Consider the following 22172-nt stretch of genomic DNA (forward strand, 5'->3'; position numbering starts at 1 on the left):
TACTATTCATTTTTATGAACACTAGCAAGACAGATTCTGCCAAAAAATGTTTCAAGTAGAGAGTTCAGCATGTGACTGATCGTTGGTTTTGGCACAAGTATTTGTCGATCGTCAGAAGTGTCCCAGTGTCCTTTATGGGTGTTCCCCCTTTCTTTGTTTCATTATAAAATTTCATTTTGGAATGGGTTTTTGGTTTTGGGTGAGGAAGAATTGTGTTAATGAGTTTCAAACAGTGGCAGCCAAGAGGCCATCGACTTTGAAACTGTCCATTAGATGCCAGTGATACTTGAGGGCAAAATTCTGATCCACATTCTTGACCATACAAGTTTTTCCTTCTTTCTTTCTTACTTTTTAAAAAAAAATTTTTTTTAATGTTTATTTTTGAGACAGAGAGAGACAGAGCATGAGCAGGGAAGGGGCAGAGAGAGAGAGGGAGACACAGAATGTGAAGCAGGCTCCAGGCTGTGAGCTGTCAGCACAGAGCCGGACGCAGGGCTTGAACTCACGAACTGTGAGATCATGACCTGAGCCAAAGTCGGACGCTCAACTGACTGAGCCACCTAGGCGCCCCTACTTTTTTTTTTTTTTTATGTTCTAGTCACTTAACGTATAGTGTAATCTTGGTTTCAACAAGTTTTTATTTCTGACTGTTGTGCATGGCGTGACTTTATGCTTTCTGGTGGTCTGGTTTCACCAACAACAAATACCTGTGTGGTGAGGCTTTGCTCAATTTAGAATGCAACAGGTAGGAAATAATTTTCATTGATGAACTTGTGGGAGTTTTCCTACCGTGAAACATTGACGTGGGTACTGTGGTGCCAGAGTCTATGCAAGAGAAAATAAAGCAATGTTCTTTGCGACTTCGCGGCCAAGTGGTGAAGGGTATACAGGTCAGGTCCGTTGCTAGTTAAATGTGTGGGTAACACAAGAGATCTGGTAGGGACTCCAGAAGCAGGTAGCAGATTCTGGTTTTGGGGGAGGGCAGGCTGATAGAAAGAAACTGTGTCATTGTGCATGAATTTGTGATTAATACAATATGAGGTGGAGCTCGCTCACACATCGCATCCTTTCTCTTTTTAAGCCACAGCTCAAAAGCACTGTTGTTCCATTGCACGGAGGCCTGTGACTAGATTCTCATCCAGATAAAATTGCCTCCAGTTTTTAAAATGACATCTTGAGGGGCACCTGGGTGGCTTAGTCGGTTAAGTGTCTGACTTTGGCTCAGGTCATGATCTCCTGGTTTGTGGGTTTGAGCCCCGAATCGGGCTCTGTGCTGACAGTTCAGAGCCTGGAGCCTGCTTCGGATTCTGTGTCTCCCTCTCTTTCTGCCCCTCCCTCACGTTCTGTCTCAAAAATAATTAAAAAAATTAAAAAAAAAATAAAATGGCATCTTAAAAAATATCTCTGCAGCACACAAATGGAGATGTGCAAATCCACACAAATACTGTGTTTTTCTTTGCTTGTAATTAAGTGAGACACCTAGGAAGGCATATTCACACTTTAAGTCATTGGGAGACTCTTTCTGCTGCAATTTTTAAACAGCACGCAGAAAGCAAGCATCTTGGACCATCCTGGTTCACTCAGCATCATAGGAGAATGACTGAGGCTTCTGTATGCATGCATCTTATTGAAAACAGAAGGCTTTTAAGACATGTGGGTTTTTAAAGCATATTCATCCATTTTTGTAGGGAAGAAACCCATAAAATATATTGCCCATCACTTTGTCCTGCAGTAGAACCTGGAGACTTTAATTTATGTGGCCAATGAGCCAACGTCACTACCGTGAACCTTTCGTTGTGTTTAAACCTATAATATAGAGGTTGTCCTCAAGGCAGATCAGGCTGCATAGGACTGTTTGTCTTCACGTTCAATAGCCCCCAGATGCCTTGTTTGTTGAGTTATTGGTCTTATTTTTATAGTTTTCCTGCTTCCAGCTTCACTTTCCTTCCAGCAACTGCTGTGTTTTCGCAGTTGATGGAAGCTGAAAGCCCATATGACATACCAACTTTTTTTTTTTCATTATGGACCTGATATGCATAACTGGGAGTCTTGTGATTCACTGGGTGACCTTACCACACCCCTTCTCAGGAAATCTTATAAATAAGGACCCTGCTTCCTTGATAAATCCCAAGGGAGACAGCAGGCATCGGATAGGACCTTAGAGAATCCCACAGAAGATTGCTATGCTCAGCACAGAAAAAGCATGGGGTCTCTGTTCTTCAGCCTGTGAGCACCAAGAAGAAGAATGTGTCTGAGCCTGAAGTGGGTGGGTTGTCAGATCAGGGTGAGACTTTTCCAAAACATCCTGGGTAGACCTGTGTCCAACCCCAAGGCTTCTGTGACATTCAGTTTATGTAATAGTCAGAAGTCATAGTACCTGGAAAAATAAACATCATGTTAACTTGGAGAAAGTCTGGAGGAGGCCATGTAGGATGATATGTAGCCTCACAAAGTTATCAAAGACCCAGGCTTCTTCCCACCATGCCCAGCTAAGGTGGCCCCTGGAGCCCTAACCATCACTTGAAGTGGGTGCTATCCCTCCTCTCCCTCCAAAGCTGCTGTCCTCTCCGGAAGTAAAACATTGTTCTTGCTTGTTGGCCAGAACTTGGCCACACAACCACATCTATTTGCAAGGGAAGCTAGGAAATCCAGTGTCTTTCATGAGAAAGTTTATGGGCATATAGAGATTCTGTTACTAAAATTTGGGGGGGGGGAATTAAATGTCAGATTAAGGACTATGTCTTAGAATTTGAGGGCTTGAATAACTTTCCAGAAGTCTTGGTTCCTCTTGGAATTTTCCAGGTTAAATGTGATTTTAGAAAAGGACACTTTGATAGAAATAATGGAATTTCTAATATTTTAGAATTGTATTTTGGGGGCGTCTGGGTAGCTCAGTTGGTTAAGCATCTGACTCTTGATTTCGACTCAGGTCATGATCTCACAGTTCATGAGTTCAAGCCCCATGTCAAGCTCTGTGCTGACAGTGCAGAGCTTGCTTGGGATTCTCTCTCTCTGCCCTTCTCCCTCTTCCATACACACACACACACACACACACACACACACACACCCTCTCTCTCTCTCTCTCTCTCTCTCCCCCCCCCTTTCTCTCAAAAGAAACAATAAAATTCTATTTCATGCAGAAAAAAATGAATTAGAAGCACATAAGTGGGCAGTTTTAGAACAGAGTTTCAAAAAAATGAAAATTTATGCTTAAGGCAAAATAGTAGGTTTTGGAAAAAAGACATTGTCTTAGAGAATTATTTGGAAGTTTAAGAGTAGGTTGAAGAAACATTGGCAATTATGGGAAATCACCTAAAGGTTTTCAAGATTTGCATGGGGTTTTGGAAATGATGCTTCTTGACTGACTATAGAAAAGGGAATGTAGAGAAAACATCCTTCAGTAGGTTCTGAATTCCCTGTATTTTGTAAATGAGTTAGCTGTAAGACAGTTAATGAGAAGTCTGTGGCATCAGTAATCTTCCTTTCTCTCTCCCCATCTCCTCATCCTCTCCCTTCCTTCTCCAAACTGTATTACATCCTTGAAGAGAAAGGCTTCTCAGTGGTTGAGATCCTTGTGAAGTGTGGTGTTTTGTCTTCTTAAGTTGTGAGTTTTATTTTATTTTACTTTCTGTAGGAAGTCAGCAATCCAGATGCTAGACTGGCTGTCTTGTGTCAAACTCCTAGGCTTTCCTGTCTTCCCTGAACGCTGAGGTGCAGGTATCAGTAACATTTACAAAGGATGTCCACTCGGGCCTTGACTGCCCAGACTGTCAGTTATCAGGAAAGACTTAGAGCAGTAGAATCATAGGAAACCAAATTTGAGTTCACCAATAGGATGGACAAATGTAGCTGATGTAGTATGAGAGAGTGTAGAATTTTAATTTTCTGCTTTAATGTGTAGACCCCACATTTATTTTTAACTTTTGTAAATAGCCTCCATTTCAAAAAGTGATGTAGAATTTACACATAGTGCGTGCATAATGAAGAAAGTTTGTGATTTAATATCCGAATATCTGCTATGAAAATGGGTTTTGGACGTTGGTCCCCTAAGCCCTGTGGAAGCTTTGTGTAAGGTGAAAATCTGAGTCTCAGACACATGTAGATATGAGCAAAGACCAGGTAGGATGCATTGTGCAAACAGGATAGAGCCTTTGTTAATCACAGTTTGAATGCCTTACATTTTAAGAACAAAGCAAACTATGGCTCACATGTTCCCAAATGGGAGCTCTTCTTGAGAGTAAAGAAGGAGATTCCCTACTTCTGTTTGGAATTTGTCTTAGTCATACAGGGCACACCTGTAACCCTAAGACTGGTTACAGCCATTGGAGTGCTGGGGAATTGTGTGTCTACTAAATTATTTGGAAGGATCATGGGTAATAGCTAATTAATTACTACCCGGTTAATTAATCCAGGATTAATTAGGAACTCTAAGTTTTTATTGGTTTTATTTTGCATTTATGGTTGTGAATAACAACTTGTGTTTTAACTTTTCACCTCTCCTTCTGCCAAGAGAACCTGGTGATTTCAACACCTGTCTTTCTTCATTTTTGGCTTTATTATCCTGGACAGTTTGGGGGTTTTTTGGTTTTGGTCTTTTTTTTTTTTTTTATCTCAATCATCTATCTTAATTTCAAAGTATTATAAAAATGTTAAATATACAGAAAATGGATAAATGCCACCTATGTTGAACACTTGTTAATATTTTGTCTGTCTGCCTGCTTTCCTACTTTTCTTCCTTCTTCCACTGCTTCAAAGTAAGCTGAAGAACCTTATTCCACTTTATCTGTAAATGTTTTAACATGCATTTCCTAAAGAATACATAAAATATATGCAAATCATTATCATAGCTAGCAAACTTACTAATTGCAGTATCTAACCCAAATTTGATGTTCAAGTTTTCTAAACTGACCCACCAGTTTAAATTTAGCATTTGATGGTCCCATATCCTGGATGATTTTAATCAAGTATAACATTATTTGAAAAAGGTAAATATTAGGACACAATTGAAGTTATTTAAATTGTACAGGCTCTGTGGCTTATGATAATTCTGTGTCATTTCCCTCTAGGTTGATGGTATTCTCAGGTGGAGACTGGAATGTTTCTTACTGGTGTGTGTGGGGTGTGTGTGTGTGTGTTTAATGTGTGTGTGTATGAATTTGTGTTGACTTGAGAGTGTAGTCTGTGAATGCTATGCTTTACATGTGTGATCTCATTCTCTCATCTATGTGTTTTTTTGTTTTGAGCCCAAGAAATTGGCTGGGTGCCTGGGAAGTCACTGACGGAGGCTTGACCTGGGCTGCTGCCCCTGGTGAGTCTGTCACCGTTGCTCAGCAGGTCCCATCCTGGCAGAGACTCCTGGTGACAGGTGTGTGGCTGAGCCAGCCTTCCTCCTAAGGTTCTGCACAAACAGAGGGATCAATAAACAGGGGCAGATTCCACAGGCTCAGCTGGATGGATTAAGGGTTTCATTCAAAGATCGCTGATGACATTCACCCACAAAGAGTTCTCCTCGGAAAGATGGCAAAAGGATTACATTTCAGGGTTTAAAGCCCCATGGGGATGCCTTTCATCCCTCTCAACCACTCTCTCTGTTACACTCAGCAGTTGTTGACTGCTGAGAGGGAGAAAGCCACTGAAAATAAGGGCAGAGAGCCCCAGGCCCTCCCTCTGTCTGTCCTCCTTACCAATGGGACCTTCCCAAGGACCACTGCTACCTCATTCTCCTTAGGAAGCTGCACTGAGGAGAGGAAAGGGGTTAGGTCACTGCCGAACAGCAAGCCAGTCCACAAACAGCTGTATTGGACCTGCACATAATGTGGTACCTACTCTAACTTGATATGCTGTGAGCATGGCTCCTTGTCCAAAGATAGAGCCAGAAAGGGCATGGAACCATGTCTATAGGAGGAGAACATAGTATGTGATGGATTGAAATGAATAACATTACCTAGATGGACAAAAATACCCAGAGTGTTTAAGCTTCAGTGTTTGATGATACACAGTGCCAAGTTTGGCAGTGTGCCCATGTAATGGAGCAAAAGTTTGCCATTTCTATAGTCACGCTGAGAGAGATGCTTAATTTGATGGCTCCCACTCTTCATGGAAATCATTCATTAGTTTCTGCACTGTTAGATGCTGGAGAACTAACATAATGTGAAAAACAAGCTGTGGAGTTGATGGATGAAATTGAGCCTGAAGAAGTACCAAGTTGAGTTTATGAAGATGATTTAGCTTTTGACTTTACTTTTGACTTTTACTTTTGACTTTGATAAGTTCTTATGGTTGGGAGATACAACATATAAAATGTATAATCCTATGAATCAGTAACCATGCACAACTGGTTTCCAGCACCAAAATATGTGGTCTACCAGCTGGAACAGCAAAACAAAGCTGAGGCAACATAGGGGAGTAAGGCTTTGTTTTGTTTTTTTTTCTCATATGACAAGAACTTGGGACATAGGCTGCCCAGGACTGTCGTGTAGATCAGTGACTTGGGGACTTCGATCCTGGGAATTTTCCTGCTCTGAATTAGGAATTCTTATATGATGGCTCCCGGAGCTGCAAGTCTAGGGCCAAGGTGTCAGTGGAAAGCAATGGAAAGGTTGAAGAGGAAAAGCACACACCCATGAGTGTCCCACCACCCCCCCGCCCCCCGACACCCGCCCCGGCTACCTGTGGTTGTAAGGGAATCTGGAATTGTGAACACTTTCACTGGGCACAGTTTCATCGTCAGCATTATGGTTCTGACAAGGAAGACGGGGAGAAGGTGGATAGTGGGTAGGCAAGCAGCTTGGTGGGGAGTGCCGTAGGGGTGCAGTTAGGAGAGCATTCCTAATCCCAGGCACTACCCTGCCATGGTAGAACTTGAGACCGGGCTGTGAAATATTTACATAACTTGGGAGGCAGAGAGTCTCAAGGCCCGTGTTATGAGGACAAACATGTTAGGCAGGAAATTGGTCAATAGCAAAGCAAAGATCGGCTTTATAACAAACAATAACTTCTATGCCAAGTGAAGGAACCTCCCTATCATGAAAGTTCACATCATGCGTGTTGTAATAGAAAACTCTCACTGGCCTGGAAGGTACATCGAGGGGATTGAGGGGAAATTATGGAACGACTTGGAAGGCTGGCAGGGGGTGGGTGTGATGTAGGAAGAGAGCTTGCACAAGGTATTTAAAGCTCTGTGTAGGTGGGTGGCATGGAACAACAGCACGTGTACCAAGGAGAAAAGGACTGGCTGGTCAGGTCAATAGAGGAGGGAGTCACTTGAAAGGATATTCCAAAGAATCCTGCATGTTGCCTTAGAATCATAGGTATGTGGCAAACTTGTAGTCACAAGTAAAAAGAAAGGGAACCATCAAAGAGAGCCACACATTCTAAGTTTTCTTAGGATGCAGGAGAATCGTGGCCTGACCAGAGAGACAGTTGGAAAAAAGAAACACATTCTGGGGAAAAGGCATGATTCTGTTTGATGAGGGTCATTGGTGTGCTTAAGGTGATAACAAAGTCATCAAGCAGCCCATGGGCCCCGAGAATGTAAGAGCAGGCCCTGGATGAGGGGTGGTCTGCAGGATCCTAGGTGGGATTTGACGTCAGCAAGGTTGGAAGGGAAGAAGACGGCAGATCGACTCTCCAAAGGGATGAATATAGAGAACTAGACAGAATACCGAAACGCAGCCTCGGACGCCCTCAGCGTTAAGGAATAGGTTGCTTACAGTAAAAGAGAGTTTGGGGATAATATGGGTCGCAGGGTTGTGATACGACGCAGGCCGGGAGAGAGAGCCAAGGTGCAAGAGTGGGTGCCAGGAGAGCTCAGTGTGGACGAAGAGGTTCCGCGTAATGGGCAATAGCAGGCCTCTAGATTTCCGCAAAGGAGCCCCTCCTGGCTGCAGGAGACTGGTGTCCGTAGATGAGAGGTAGAAATCCTGTCACAGGCATGTGGAGGGGGAGGTGTGCAAAGAGGTGGTAGGCCCAGAACAGAAACACACAAACATGACACCACAGCTTGAAGAAGCGGTGAGGTGTCTTTCCATTGTGGTTTGCATCCCCCTTCAAGTGGGGTTGATCAGAGCACGCACAGGGACAGACAGGAATGTCTACATCCAGAACCTGAGTAGGCTTCTAGAGAAACAGAGCTGCTCTGTGTTTCCTAACAGTCAAACTGAGGGTGATCTGCACACCTAGCCCCGGTTTTATGGAATGTACTACGCTTCCTGCATTATTTCTAAAAAAGATGGCATTTGTTCCTGATGACAGAGTTGTCATTTTTGCAGAAATAAGTTTTTGCTTTAGGAACAGGACCCTCCTCCTGGGAACTTTGATGGTATTCCCTGGGCACAGAACTTTTTCCTCAACAGTAATACCTGCACGAGCTGGAAAAACGGTATCATTTAGACACGTATGGAATTTGTGAATGCATACTACAGTAGGCACAGTTCATTACGAGCACGCAAGGCCCTATTTTTTCCCCCAGTGGTATGCCTGAGGATTGTGATGCAATTTGTTCTGCTACTGAAAAGTGCAATTCTTAGTAGATACTGATGCTGTGGAGTTAGTTCAGGAAGGGGCAGGGTTTGCGGGTGTCTAGAGCCTAATCCTGTCCAGTAGGGTGTATTTCTGTGACGTGCTCCTTCACACAGAGAACAAAGCAAGTACTTCGGCCTTTTCAGAAACTTTGTAAAGAGGGACGATGGGCCCAAAGATGGACTAAGCTCATGCTTTCCAGTATTTTTAGCTCTTAAGTATGTATCTTCTGCCTCAACAACATTGGCTCCGTGCAAAAGAATGACTGAATCATGTGCTTGTTTCATTAAATGAATTAATAATTCATTCGATCTTTGGCTTATTTTTGCTACCAAGGCAACCTTCACGCTGACTTTGCGAATAGCATATGTATTTTACAGATCAGGAACACGTAAATTTTACTGCCAACTTGCTCCAAGCCTAGGCGGGAATATAAGATATTCACAAGTCTAAACTAAAAATATCTTCTTAAAAACATGAACTTACCTGAAATGTAAACAGATACAAGCTGAAGAGTCTCCAAATTGTAACAGAAAAAGAATCAGTTGCGTGAAAATACATGCTTTAATTTTTACTTCACTGTTAAAGAAATGTAAAACTTAGGATTTTATTTATCTGGGTTCTACAGACTTTTCATCCTTAAAAAAAAAAATCTTAAGCTTGAGAAAATGATGCACAGAATCACTTCCAGCGCTAAGATTATATGATGCCATGCATTTCATGAATGCTGTCTAGCTTTCTGGAGAGAGGAGAATAGATGGTAAGATTCATCCAAATGTAGCCTGGATCTCTGCTGAGTGAACTTATACATGTAGACCAGTTAGAGACCATTCTCGGTTACCTTTTAACACAACTGACTGATGCACAACTGACTGGACATAGAACCTTCCAGAACTGAAATCACTGCCCCTCTTCCAACATGCTTCATAAGCTGTTATAATTGGTTCCATTGAGGGTGCCTGGGTAGCTGAGTCAGTTAAACGTCCGAGTTCAGCTTAGGTCATCATCTCACGGTTCATGGGTTCAAGCACTGCGTCAGCCTCTGTGCTGACAGCTCAGAGCCTAGAGTCTGCTTGGAATTCTGTGTCTCCCTCTTTCTCTGCCCTTCCCCCACTTGCGCTCTGCCTCTGCCTCTCAAAAATAAATAAACATCAAAAAAATTTATAATTGTTCAATTGGGCTGTTAAATGGCTTTGATTTGGAAACATACACGTTAAAATTAGGGGCGCCTGGGTGGCTCAGTCGGTTAAGCTTCTGACTTCAGCTCAGGTCATGATCTCTCAGTTCTTGAGTTCAAGCCCCATGTCCGCCTCTGTGCTGACAGCTCAGAGCTTGGAGCCTGCTTCAGATTCTGTGTCTCCCTCTCTCTGCCCCTCCCCTGCTCACACTCTGTCTCTCTCTCTGTCCCTCAAAACAAATAAACATTGAAAACATTTAAAAAATTAGTAAGATCTATATTTAAATTTTCATTCATCCACAATTCATATTTATTGACTATCACTTCTAGCCCCCTGAAATTGTGATTTTGATAGTATGAACTTACAAAAGGCACTTGTCCACTAGCCAGGCAAGTTTCTGTCATTCCAGAAAACAGAAGAGCTACGTGACAAGCTCACTGACAGAGACGGAGAGAAAACTCTCCTCTTCCTGCGTCCTGAGAGGTTGACTTGACATTGGCTCCTTCAGAGAGAAATGAAGCCTGGCAGGCCCCTTTCTGTAAGCCGCCTGTAGCCGCTCTGACCCCAGCAGCAGGTGTCTACTGGACTGTACCAGTGGCTATGGGATTTCTCCTCCGTGATCTCAGAAGTTATACTCAGGAGTACAAAATAGGTACTAGGTGAGCAGAGTGAGTTGGACACGGTTTCCTAAAGGGCACGTGGTGCACATGTGTGCACGGCTTATGCACAGCACAACCACAGTGTGAGTCTCTTGAATTTATATTCGCAGGACAGGCTCTGGGGCCGCCGTGATGGGCTGGTGTGAAGGAACGCAGTATGAAGTGTATCGGTGGGAGATGGGGGCACCTGGGAGCCTGCCCCCAACTTATTCCCAACGAGCTTAAATTAGGTGCTTCCCAGATGGCGAGGCCCCTCACGGTGTTGTCAAAGCATCCGCCTGTTCTGGCCCAGCCTCGTCCGGCCCTGCTTCTGCAACTTGCCCTTGTAGTTCAGAGCCCCACCCGGCAGTGGTGGAGGGGGTTTTTCGGATGTTTTCTCAGGCGGTCACCTTTCTGCACCAAGATAGCAATGTTCCTTGGCTACTTGCCCAGAGTCTTCAAGGAGTTCGCAGTGCTTCCGTATAGGCGTGTGGTCGACACATACACCTGGAATAAATACAACACCCTCCCTTCCAACTGTGTACAGTCTGTGTATGTTGCTCTCATCTGTCAGCTGTAGCTGCTGCTTTGTCCTCCCGTCATCCTCACATCTGGGGAGGTATGTGTGCTGTGAGGATTGGCGATGCGTTCGGGATTCTGTGTCCGTTCCAGCTACCAGAGAATGCAACCGCTTGGCCACAGGGCAGCTCTCCCAGGCATGGGACCTTATCATGGTCATGGCTGCTGTTTTCCTCCCAGGGCCCTAGGAATTGATGTTCTTCATGAAGGTGCACAGGTGGTCCTTCAGGGCCAGGTGTCTGGGTCACATTCAGCTCCTGACTTCCGACAAGTCATGTGTCCAGCATTACTGGAGAAGGTCAGAAGGAAACTAATCACATGGCTCTTACGTTATTTAAGAAACAAATCTACTTTGTTTTTCCTTTCTATGGCAAAAAACTTATGTTCCAAAACATGCACGTGTATATATTTTCTTTTTTTTTTTTTTACTGTTTATTTATTTATTTTTGAGACAGAGAACACACAGGGGAGAGGCAGAGAGAGAATTCCAAGCAGGTTCTGTGCTGTCAGTGTAGAGCCTGATGTGGGGCTCAATCCCACCAACTGTGAGCTCATGACCTGAGCCGAAATCAAGAGCCAGATGCTTAACCGACTGAGCCACCCAGGCGCCCCAGACATATATATTTTCTGACATGTTTTCCTTCATTCTGTAGTACTTGTTTGATATTAAAAGCCATAATAGTATCCACATACTTCCAACTGAAGTTAGTTATTCTATATAAATCTATAAAATGTCATCATACGGCCGGTTAAAATTTTGAACGAAGATTCTTTCGGTGCTAGTCCATGTAAAGATCCTTTCTATTCCTGATTAATGTTGGATTTTGAGAGCATCAGACATCAACTTTATAGGGAATTAAGTCTTGACAAAAAAAGATTTTATAATTGTGTGTGTGTATATACATATACATATACATATACATACATATATATATACACACACGCACATATGTGAATATGTATCATTGTCGTATTTTTAATAAAGAAGGAGTCCACAGCCCTAAACTCTCTTAACTTAGCATTTCCTGTAAGAATCAGATAATTGTAACCTCACTCTTACAGGAAACAGAAGAAAACAGGTATATAAGTCAAGTGTAGTCTAGGGTTAGGGACATGACTCACCTCCTTTCTACCGTTTGACCCAATTTTAACTTCTGTGAGCTTCAGTCTCTTCATCTGAACAACTGAAAAATAGATTATATGCAGAGCCTTTGAGATTTAGCAGTGTTTAATAAATGCTCATTTACTATGTTTCTATCTGTAGATGCACACATGTACGTATGTATGTATGTATGCATCTATCTATCTTCCATCTATCTATGGCATTCCTGTGGCAGTTCTGAAGACGGAGGATCTCATTAGGACACACTGTCACCAACAGAGGCACAGGCATATATTACTGTCAGCTGGAGAGTTATTTAAGGATTGAGCAGTTATGTAACGAGCATTAACTTTGTTCAAAACCTCACGGCAGACGTTAATAAAATTTACCCACCCAGTTGCTGAAGAATTATAATACACGTTTCCCAAATTTATGAATCCAGAATCAGTCCAGATTCTGTCATCCTTTTCCCTGGGTTTTCTTTACATAAACGTATTTTCTTGTTCACAGGCAGTTGGAAAAGTAACCTGAGTGGAGGCAGGCAGAAGAGTTATGCGAACGATGGTATCACACTGTTTTCATAGGAAAACCCATGCCCAAAACTCACCCCGAAACATGAATCGCATCGCTGTGGTTCAGAAGTTTCTTCCTCGATAAGTAGGAGCTTTGTTTGTTTCGTGTTAGTGCTATATTTCACATTTGTTGAGCAGTGAGCTGCGTTTTTCCTTGTGTGCCTGATACCCCCGCTGTTCATAAAGGTGAAGTGTTTCTGTCTCTGGAGGGACCCAAGGTTTCTGCTGAATTCATTCATCTCTTCAAGGCTGGTTTGGGCAGGTTGGGGCAGCGTTTTCAGTCTTTAAGCTCTCGATGAGAGTGAGGGCCTTCCAGAAAGCTTCTTTGTCACAGGCAGGAGGGACTGTACCTTGGATTCCTCATCGGACTCAAGAGCAGATGTAGAAAGCGGGGGCAGACACCCGCGGAGGCTTGTTACGAGGCTCTGGAAGGTGGAGGTCACCTGCTTCCGCTTACCAGGCTGCTGCCGCCTTTCCCACCAGGCTTGTCAGAGCTGGAGCCCTAATCGGAGTCCCTCGGCTTGCCGTATTCAAGGGACAGGACAGTCCCCAGGTGGCTAATGATTCAAGCCGGTTCAATCCATGAGATCATCCTGCGTTCTTCAGCGGATTCTGCAAGGCATAATGTTGGGGAAAGAGATGGTAACAGCTGGCCTTACTCAGCACACAGTGTGCGTGACTACTTTCTTGGGAGTGCACGGAAGGAAAAAGTGGTCTGGCATTTTCTTGGTTGAATGTGTCGTGTTCCAGAAGGTACCACAGGAGTATAAATATCAACCCATTTCAATGCAATAATTTCTTCCTGTTCACAGGAAAGCATTCTGAGGAAATGGGGAACCAGTGTTCGTTCTTTGCGCCCCTCGCCTGTACTGGGTTTGGCAGACTACCGCCTCTGGGCCAAGTCTGGCCCACCACCACCTGTTTTGTAAATAAAGTTTTATTGGGAGACAGCCACTCAAGGTCGAGCAGTCTGTGGCTCTATGTGTAATACAATGGCAGAGTCGAATTGCTGTGACATTCTTTGGCCCTCACTGTACCCGAAAATATTTGTTATCTGGTTCTTACAGAAACATTTGCCTATGCTCTGAAAGGCTTCATTGTACTCAGCGTTCCCATTCCATGGACTCTTAATGTGAGTTTCTTCTTGGCAGAAGCTTACCTGGCATCTCTTTCCCAAAATATCTTTTACTGAACACATGTGGTTGAGCAGTACTTGAAACGTGGCCGCCAAAACCAAAGAACTGAGTTTTAAATGTTATTTAGTTTTAATTAATTTACACTTAAATAGTTACATATGGCTGCTGGCTATCATGTTGGGTGCGTGAAAGAGTTCTGGGCCTGCATCACCAGCCTAGGAGCACAGAATCCTGGCAATGTCTGTTCACGCTGCGGTATTCCCATTTGCAGTTTTTTATTGTGAAACATAATACACACACAGTGTGCAGAAACACACACACGGTACCATTTTTTTTTTTTAGCAGCGTATCAGACCATTTAGGATTTCAGTTTCCTATTGAGTTGGTGTTAACGTTTGTAAGGAATGTGTATAATATAAACTTTGAAATTTGGGGCATAATATGGTTAATCTGCCCAGTTTGTTTCTAGTGTCAGTTATGTGTGCTTTATGTACGTATGTATGTATTTACGTATTTATTTATTTTAATTTATTTTGAAAGAGAGAATGAGCAGGGGAGGGACAGACGCAGAGGGAGAGAGAGAATCCTAAGCAGCCTCCCTACTGTGAGCACAACGCCTGATGCGGGACTCAGTCCCCTAAACTGTGAGATCATGGCCTGAGCTGAAATCAAGAGTTGGACGCTTAACGGACTGAGCCACCCAGGCACCCCTGCCTTATTATTTTTGATTTTGTTTTTCCTTTTTACTGGGTCATCCTTCTAGAAGGTTATCAGTCTTTCCTTTCTTGAAAAAAGATCCCGTGTTTAGCTCTCTGTTTTATTTCTTTGCCCTCTACTTCATTAGTTTGTGCGGTTTTTATTATTACCATCCTTGTACTTTGTTGACTGATTTCCTAGACTTTATTTCTTTAACTGTTTCGTTTGAGTTCTTAGCACAAGGACATTTAACAGGTTTTTATTCCCCAATATATGCATCTTACGTTCACATTTTCTGTCTCCTTGTGTTTGATGTTATTAATTTGACTAGCATCTGATACAGCTTCCTTTTTAATTGTCCTGTTTGGGATTCACTGATCTTTCTGATTCTGAAATTTGTGTCTTTCGTCAAACCCCAAGGGTGGGGAGAACTTATATTTCATTGAATATGTCTTGGAAATTATCATTCAGTCAGTAAGTCTAAAACCTGTATTTAATTTCCATACTTCTCTACCTCTCTGTAGTCCACTGTGGTTTACTTCTGCACATCTGGATTATGATGCGTTCGTATTCTTGTCAGTTCTCTTAATCTGCCTGTAATCCTTCCATTGATTTTCAAGATTTAAACTATCTTTTTTGCTTTTCTTCCATTTTTAAAGTTCTACTTGGTAGTTTCTCAAAAATCTGCCTGACGATTTTTATCTTTTTCCTTACTCATTGATTCTATTTTTTTTTGTACATTCAATATATACTTATTTCATATTATGCTTTGACATTTTTTTTTTTTAATTTTAGCTGCATGTGGCTATCCAGTCCATTGGTGCTGGTTAATTCTTTTTATTTTTTTTAAGTTCATTTATTTTGTGAGAGAGAGAGAGTGTGTGCATCCAAGCGGGAGAGGGGCAGAGAGAGTCCCAAGCAGGCTCTGCACGGACAGCACAGAACCAACGTGGGGTTCAATCTCATGAACTGTGACATCATGAACTGACCTGAAACCAAGAGTCAGATGCTTAACTGACTGAGGCACCCAGGCGCCCCCGTACCTGATATTTTTAATGTCTGATATCTTTTGGGGTAAAATCCTACTGTTTGATTCTAGTGAGTGTCACACATGGTGGGTGGAAATCGTACGTTATGATTTTTTATTATAATTTTTTTTTCATTTCAATCTGTCTCTATGGAATTTTTTTATTTAAAATTTTTTTAATGTTTATTTATTTTTGAGAGAGAGAGAGAGACAGAGCACAAGCAGGGGAGGGGCAGAGAGAGGGAGACACAGAATCTGAAGCCGGCTCTGAGCTGTCAGCACAGAGCCCAACGCTGGGCTTGAACTCACAAACTGTGAGATCATGACCTGCGCTGAAATCAGATGCTTATCCAACTGAGCCACCCAGGTGCCACTGGAATTTCTTTTTTAAGTTTTATATAGTTTTGAGAGGGAGGGGGGGGGGGCAGATGGAGAGGGAGACACAGAATCCAAAGCAGGTTCCAGGCTCTGAGCTGTCAGCCCAGAGCCCGGCACGGGGCTCAAACTCTCGGACTGCCAATCATGACCTGAGCCGGAGTCAGACCCTTAACCGACTTGAGCCACCCAGGCGCCCCTTCTTGGTGCTTCTCTGGCCACTCAGAGTTTCCTGATCATCCCTGCCCAAAGTCAGCTTGTTTGTTTTTTTGGTGGTTTCTGTGTTTGGGGTTTTTCTGGGGGTATGTTTTTATTGTTGCTGTTCTTGACCTATACAGAGAGCCATAGAACAGCTCGTCAGCAGCTTAGGAACAGTCCGCACAAGGGAGGTAGGTGTGCTGGCAGGACCTATGGCAACCACCCCCTCTGAGATTCAGTTCGCTTCTGCTGCGACGTAAAAACACAGATGTGTGAGGAAGTTGTGCTAATGTAAACAAACCCGAAAGTCTGCCCCCTAATGCATCACCCCCCTCAGACACACGTGCACCTTTGTGATCACCTGGCACATGTCAGCCCGGCAAATGTTGCTAAATCCATCCATTGGTAATTTGATCAGTTCATCTGAAGTGGAGAAGCTGTTGTGTCCTGAGTCAGTGGTTCGTGGTCAAATTGTTCTCAACTTCTCCAGGATTGGGAAAGGACAAAGGAGTGCGTGAGCAGTTTATTGGGAGGGAGGGTGTATTTCATAAAAGTGCCTTTGTACCTTCAAACTGAGGAATCTATTTGTAAACTCTAGCTGGTTGATGTGAATGAAGGGTCAGATGTGGAGACGGGAAAACGTGTGCACCGTGTAGAGACCTGGTTTAGAGGATAGCTTCGTATCCAGACTGCTTTCAAATGTTGGTACTATCAGCATGGGACATGTTCATCCCCTTCTGCCCTGACAGGTTTTCTCTTGTAAGATGGCATTGGGTTTGCAGAATAAAGGTGACTGCTTATCTGTACAAAAGTAAGTTTTCTTTCTTTCTTTTTTAATGTTCACTTATTTTGACAGAGAGAGACGGAGGGAGGGAGGGAGGCATGAGTGGGGGAGGCACAGGAAGAGAGCGGAGCGGGGGTGGGGGGGGGAGAGAATCCCAAACAGGGTCTGCACCATCAGAGCTTGACATGGGGCTTGATCTCACAAACCATGAGATCATGACTTGAGCCGAAATTAAGAGTCAGACACTTAACCAACGGAGCCACTCAGGCACCCTTGAAAGCAAGTTTTCTTAACCCTTAATTCTGGGCAATTAAAATTTTTTAACAAGCTGAAGCATAGAAAGTCGTCCCATAACTATCTGTTTGTGTACTTCAAGCCAGGAGATGCATATAGGATGAATTTTACAAAATAACCTATATAGACATCTGAGAAGATTTTCGTTTTCCTATTAAGCACTAAGTTCATGTTAAAAAATTCATATATCTGGCCTTTGGAAAGTTGCAGGAATTAAAATGCAACATGTGAATCGACAGATGTTTGTTTCCATCTTCTTTTTGTATTTGTGGTGAAAGCGAATTTGGAGACCGTAGACTAATGTGACAGTGGTGTGTGTGCATGTATGTGTGTGTGTGTGTGTTTGTGTGTGTGCACGTGTGCACGTGGCCTTTTTCTCTGCTTGTCCTGAACTAACACTGACTAGTTGGCTGACACATTAAGAAAGGGAGGTCATCCTTTAGATACTTGGCTTCAGAGCTCCCAGGTGTGATACTAACAATCTGTACTTTTAACAAGTTTCCCACATGCTTCTTTATCATCAGACAAGTCATGAAAACACTGATTTAGGGAATTCATTCCCTGTTAACCACACTCAATTTACAAAATGACCTAAGTGCTTGTGGAACTATTTTTTTTTCCATGAAGCACCAAAGTCAAGATATAAGATAAATATATTTGGCCTTTGAAAACTTGGAAATTGTCATAGAATATGAATTCCTAAATAATCTTCCCACTGGTATAAATAATATTGGACCTTGTGGTTTTTTGTTTGTTCTCCGTTACTCGTTTTTTTTTTTTTTAATTTTTTTTTTTAACGTTTATTTATTTTTGAGACAGAGAGAGACAGAGCATGAACGGGGGAGGGTCAGAGAGAGAGGGAGACACAGAATCGGAAACAGGCTCCAGGCTCTGAGCCATCAGCCCAGAGCCTGACGCGGGGCTCGAACTCACGGACCGCGAGAACATGACCTGAGCCGAAGTCGGACGCTTAACCGACTGAGCCACCCAGGCGCCCCCCCGTTACTCGTTTTTAAGCTCTTACCCACGTGGGACAAGAAAAGCACCTTACTAATTAGAATTTTACTAATTTTATTAATTTTACTAATGATGAAGCATGTGACTTATTGGCTTAAAAAATCTCTGTGGCTTTGCTGTGTCTGAGACTCAGAGATTTGGGTGCCCGATGAGGAGGAAGTAACAGCTCGGGTGTAGGGCTGTATGTTCTTTGTCTCATTGTCACCTGAGTCACTAGTTGGATGTGACTAGGGACTACCTGTATAAGCTCTTGGAGTCTCAGTTCCCTCTTCTGTAAAGTGAAGGAAAGAATTGCTCTGATCATAATGGAATGATACTAAAGTAAGATGATTTACGTAAATGCTCTCATGGTGTTTAGCATTCGAGAAATGATACTGTCTCATTGTTATGGCGAACGTTGGTATAATTTTTATCTTGATGATGTCACTATTCTCATTAGAAGATGTGTCCGTTGTCTATGAGGATGACAGAATGGGGAGTCATATATAAAACACACATGCAATTCGACAATGTATCAGCTGAAACTTTTGCACAAAGTATTGCAGTAGAGAGAAGAGAGACAAATTTATCACACTGGGACCCTTTAAATATGTTATTTCTCTCTAGTAGAAACTTTTTGTTCTAACCCAGTTTTGATATGCGTCCATTCTTAGCAGTCATTGACTAATTTACTAAATGCTGTTAGATTGTTTTACTAACTTTTTGTTTAAAAGATAGATAAAGGGTGGGGGGCCTGGGTGGCTCAGTTGGTTAAGCGTCCACCTTCAGCTCACGTCATGATCTTGTGGTTTGTGGGTTCGAGCCCCACATTGAGCTCTGTGCTGACAGCTCAGAGCCTGGAGCCTGCTTTGGATTCTGTGTCTTCCTCTGTCTCTGCCCCTCCCCTGTGCTCTCGCTCTCTCATTCTCTCTCTCTCTCTCTCTCTCTCAAAAACAAATAAACATTAAAAAAAATTAAAAGATAAAGGTAATGATGTAATAACATGGAAAATGAAGAGGTATATTTATAAAGTGGTTATGTATGGTAAGATTGTACCTAAAGAGGCATGAGAAGATTCCACAGTCCTCATTTTGTGTAGACCAGACCATATGGAAACAAAATTAAGTAAACTGATTTTTTAAATGGCAAGGGCAAAAATAAGTAAATGAAGTAGATAAAATGTCAGTCATAAATAAATGTCAAAAAATAGCTTATGTACACGTGTGAAAACCAAATACACATGTATCATTACATTTTGACAAAAGCTGGAATATTTAAGTGAACTCGAAATCTGTACAAGGAAGTTCATTACTTAGTTTTTCATTTTTTTTGGTGGGGAAAACCCAAACGTCTAGATAATAGATAATGGTAGATGTTGAATAGATCTGTCATATGTGATACAATCAATACAACATTTAAAAGTAATTCACTTCTACATGTGAGAAGATGTCAGTCGAAAGCCTAAGAAAAAGCAAGTCGTAGGAGAGGGTAAGGCCTGTACCGGTCACAGTCACGGAAAACGCACAGGACGTGATATTGTTCACGACACAGTGGTTCGGGAGAACTTCGCTTGAAAGCAGAGGGTGGCTGTGCGTCAGATTCTTGGTGGCATTGCAGGTGCAGAAACAACAGTGCTGGTAGGACAGGGTGTTGTCATGAATGACTTCATCTTTCTGTGAATCGTTTCATGCTCTTTTTAAGTATGCGAGCCAAAACAGAAGTGACCCCTGTTGTTAATTCTGGGTGGCCTGTCCACAGACGTTTGTTGAAACATGTTGATACGCCGCTTTCTTTTATTAGGAATAATAAAGCAGGCCTTCAATAAATTAAAAGTAGACTCCCAGAAGGTGATGTTATTATTTAGGGGACAGCACCACTGTATTCTAAGAGAAAGCACATCAAACAGATGCGGATGCCCACTGCAGCTGTTGAAAGACACCGGAATCATATATTGAAAAAAAAATAAATAAATAAACATTAAAAAAATAAAAAAAAAAAAAAAGAAAGAAAGACACCGGAATCAGGAAGGAACCTCCGTGTCTCACGCTGGTCATCGATGATACGCCATGAAATTTCTGATGATTCAGTTTCTTCAAAGAAAAAAAAAATCACCCATGGGATTTAATTAGCTGTGATCTGATTATATTTACACAGCCTGGGAATGAAAAGATAGGTATTTCCTCTAGATTATTAAGAAAAGAAAGACATTAATGGCGCATCTGGGGATAAAACTTGCCATCACTATTCATAATATTCACCCGAGATTTTCATGGAGTGTTAGTCCAATAAAAAATATCTTTTCCTCCCAGTTATTCAGAGAGGTAAGTCTTGCATATGAAGAAAAGAACTTTAACAGAGTTCATATAATGAAAACTTTCAGCAGAAAAACATCTTTTAAATTAGCTCTGGTTTTGAGATATTGCAGATTGTCATATGACAACCACCTTGTTTTCTGGATAATGCTTTGGTTTCTGTAATCCTCTTTTAATTAGTTAGAATGGTCACTGTCAATATATAGGGTGCAAAATAAACTACGTTTCTGGGGTCACTTACACTTCTTTTTCTTTTAAGTCTTTATTTTAATTCCAGCTAGTTAACTACAGTGTTATATTAGTTTCCACTTGTACAATGTAGTGATTCAGTAGTTTCGTACATCTCCCGGTGCTCATCACAAGTGCCCTCCTTAATCCCCATCACCTATTTAACCCCTCCCCCCACCCACCTCCCCTCTGGTGACCATCAGTTTGTTCTCTATAGTCAAGAGTCTGTTTCTTGGTTGGTCTCTCTCTCTCTTTTCCCTTTGCTCATTTAGTTTTTAAATTCCACGTATGGCTGAGATCATATGGCATTTGTCTGTCTGACTTATTTTGCTTAACATCATACTCTCTAGGTCCATACATGTCTTTGCAGATGGCAAGTTTACATCCTTATTTTTACGACTGAGTAATATTCCGTTGTGTGTATACACACACACACACACACACACACACACAAATACATACATACATGCATACCATTTCTTTATCCATTCATCAATGGACACTCGCACTGTTTTCATAATTTGGTTATTATAAAATAGTGCTGCTGTAAACATTGTAGTACATGTTTCCCTCTGAATTAGTGTTTTTGTATTCTTTTGGGTAAATACCCAGTAGTGTGATTGCTGAATCATAGGGTAGTTCTATTTTTAACTTTTTTGAGGGACTTGCATACTCTTTTCCACAGTGGCTGCACCAGTTCGCATTCCTACCAATAGTGCAAGAATGTTCCTTTTTCTCCACATCGTCACCAGCATTTGTTGTTTCTTGTGTTTTTTGTTTTAACCATTCTGACAGGGGTGAAGTGATATTTCATTGTGGTTTGGACTTGCATTGCCTAATGGTAGGTGATGAACATCTTTTCACATGTCTGTGGCTATCTGGATATCTTCTTTGGAGAAATGTCTGTGTGTTCTGCTCATTTTTAATTAGATTATTTATTTTTTGGCTGTTGAGTTTTATAAGTTGTTTACATATTTTGCATACTAACCCTTTATCAGATATGTCATTAGCAAATATGTTTTTCCATTCCATAGTTTGCCTATTAGTTTTGTTGATTATTTCTTTGGCTCTGCAGAAGCTTTTTATTTTGATATAGTCCCAATAGTTTATTTTTGTTTTTGTTTCCCTTGCCTCAGGAGACCTATCCTGAGGCAAAACAGGTTACTGCCTGTGTTTTCCCATAGGATTTTTATAATTTCACATTTTGCATTTAGGTCTTTCATCCACTTTGAATTTATTTTTGTGTATGGAGTACGAAAGTGGACCAGTTTGATTCTTTCGCATGTGGCTGTCCAGTTTTCCCAGCACCATTTGTTGAAGAGACTGTCTTTCTCCCATTAGATATTCTTTCCTGCTTTGTCGAAGATTAATTGACCATATAATTGTGGGGTTTTTTTCTGGGTTTTCTATTCTGTTGCATTGATCTACGTGTCTGTTTTTGTGTCAGCACCATACTGTTTTGATCACTACAGCTTTGCCATATAACTAGAAGTCTGGAATTGCAGTGCATCCTTTTTATTTCTCTTTCAAGGTTGCT

The 22172-nt window shown here is 42.0% G+C and overlaps 1 long non-coding RNA gene across 3 annotated transcripts in view; it reads left to right on the plus strand.

Moving 5' to 3' along the window:
- Positions 1-22172, plus strand: part of LOC122212625 — a 309402-nt gene that overhangs the window by 107374 nt on the left and 179856 nt on the right. The window lies entirely within an intron of this gene.

The sequence above is a fragment of the Panthera leo genome, chromosome Y, assembly GCF_018350215.1.
Source record: "Panthera leo isolate Ple1 chromosome Y, P.leo_Ple1_pat1.1, whole genome shotgun sequence".
NCBI lineage: Eukaryota > Metazoa > Chordata > Mammalia > Carnivora > Felidae > Panthera > Panthera leo.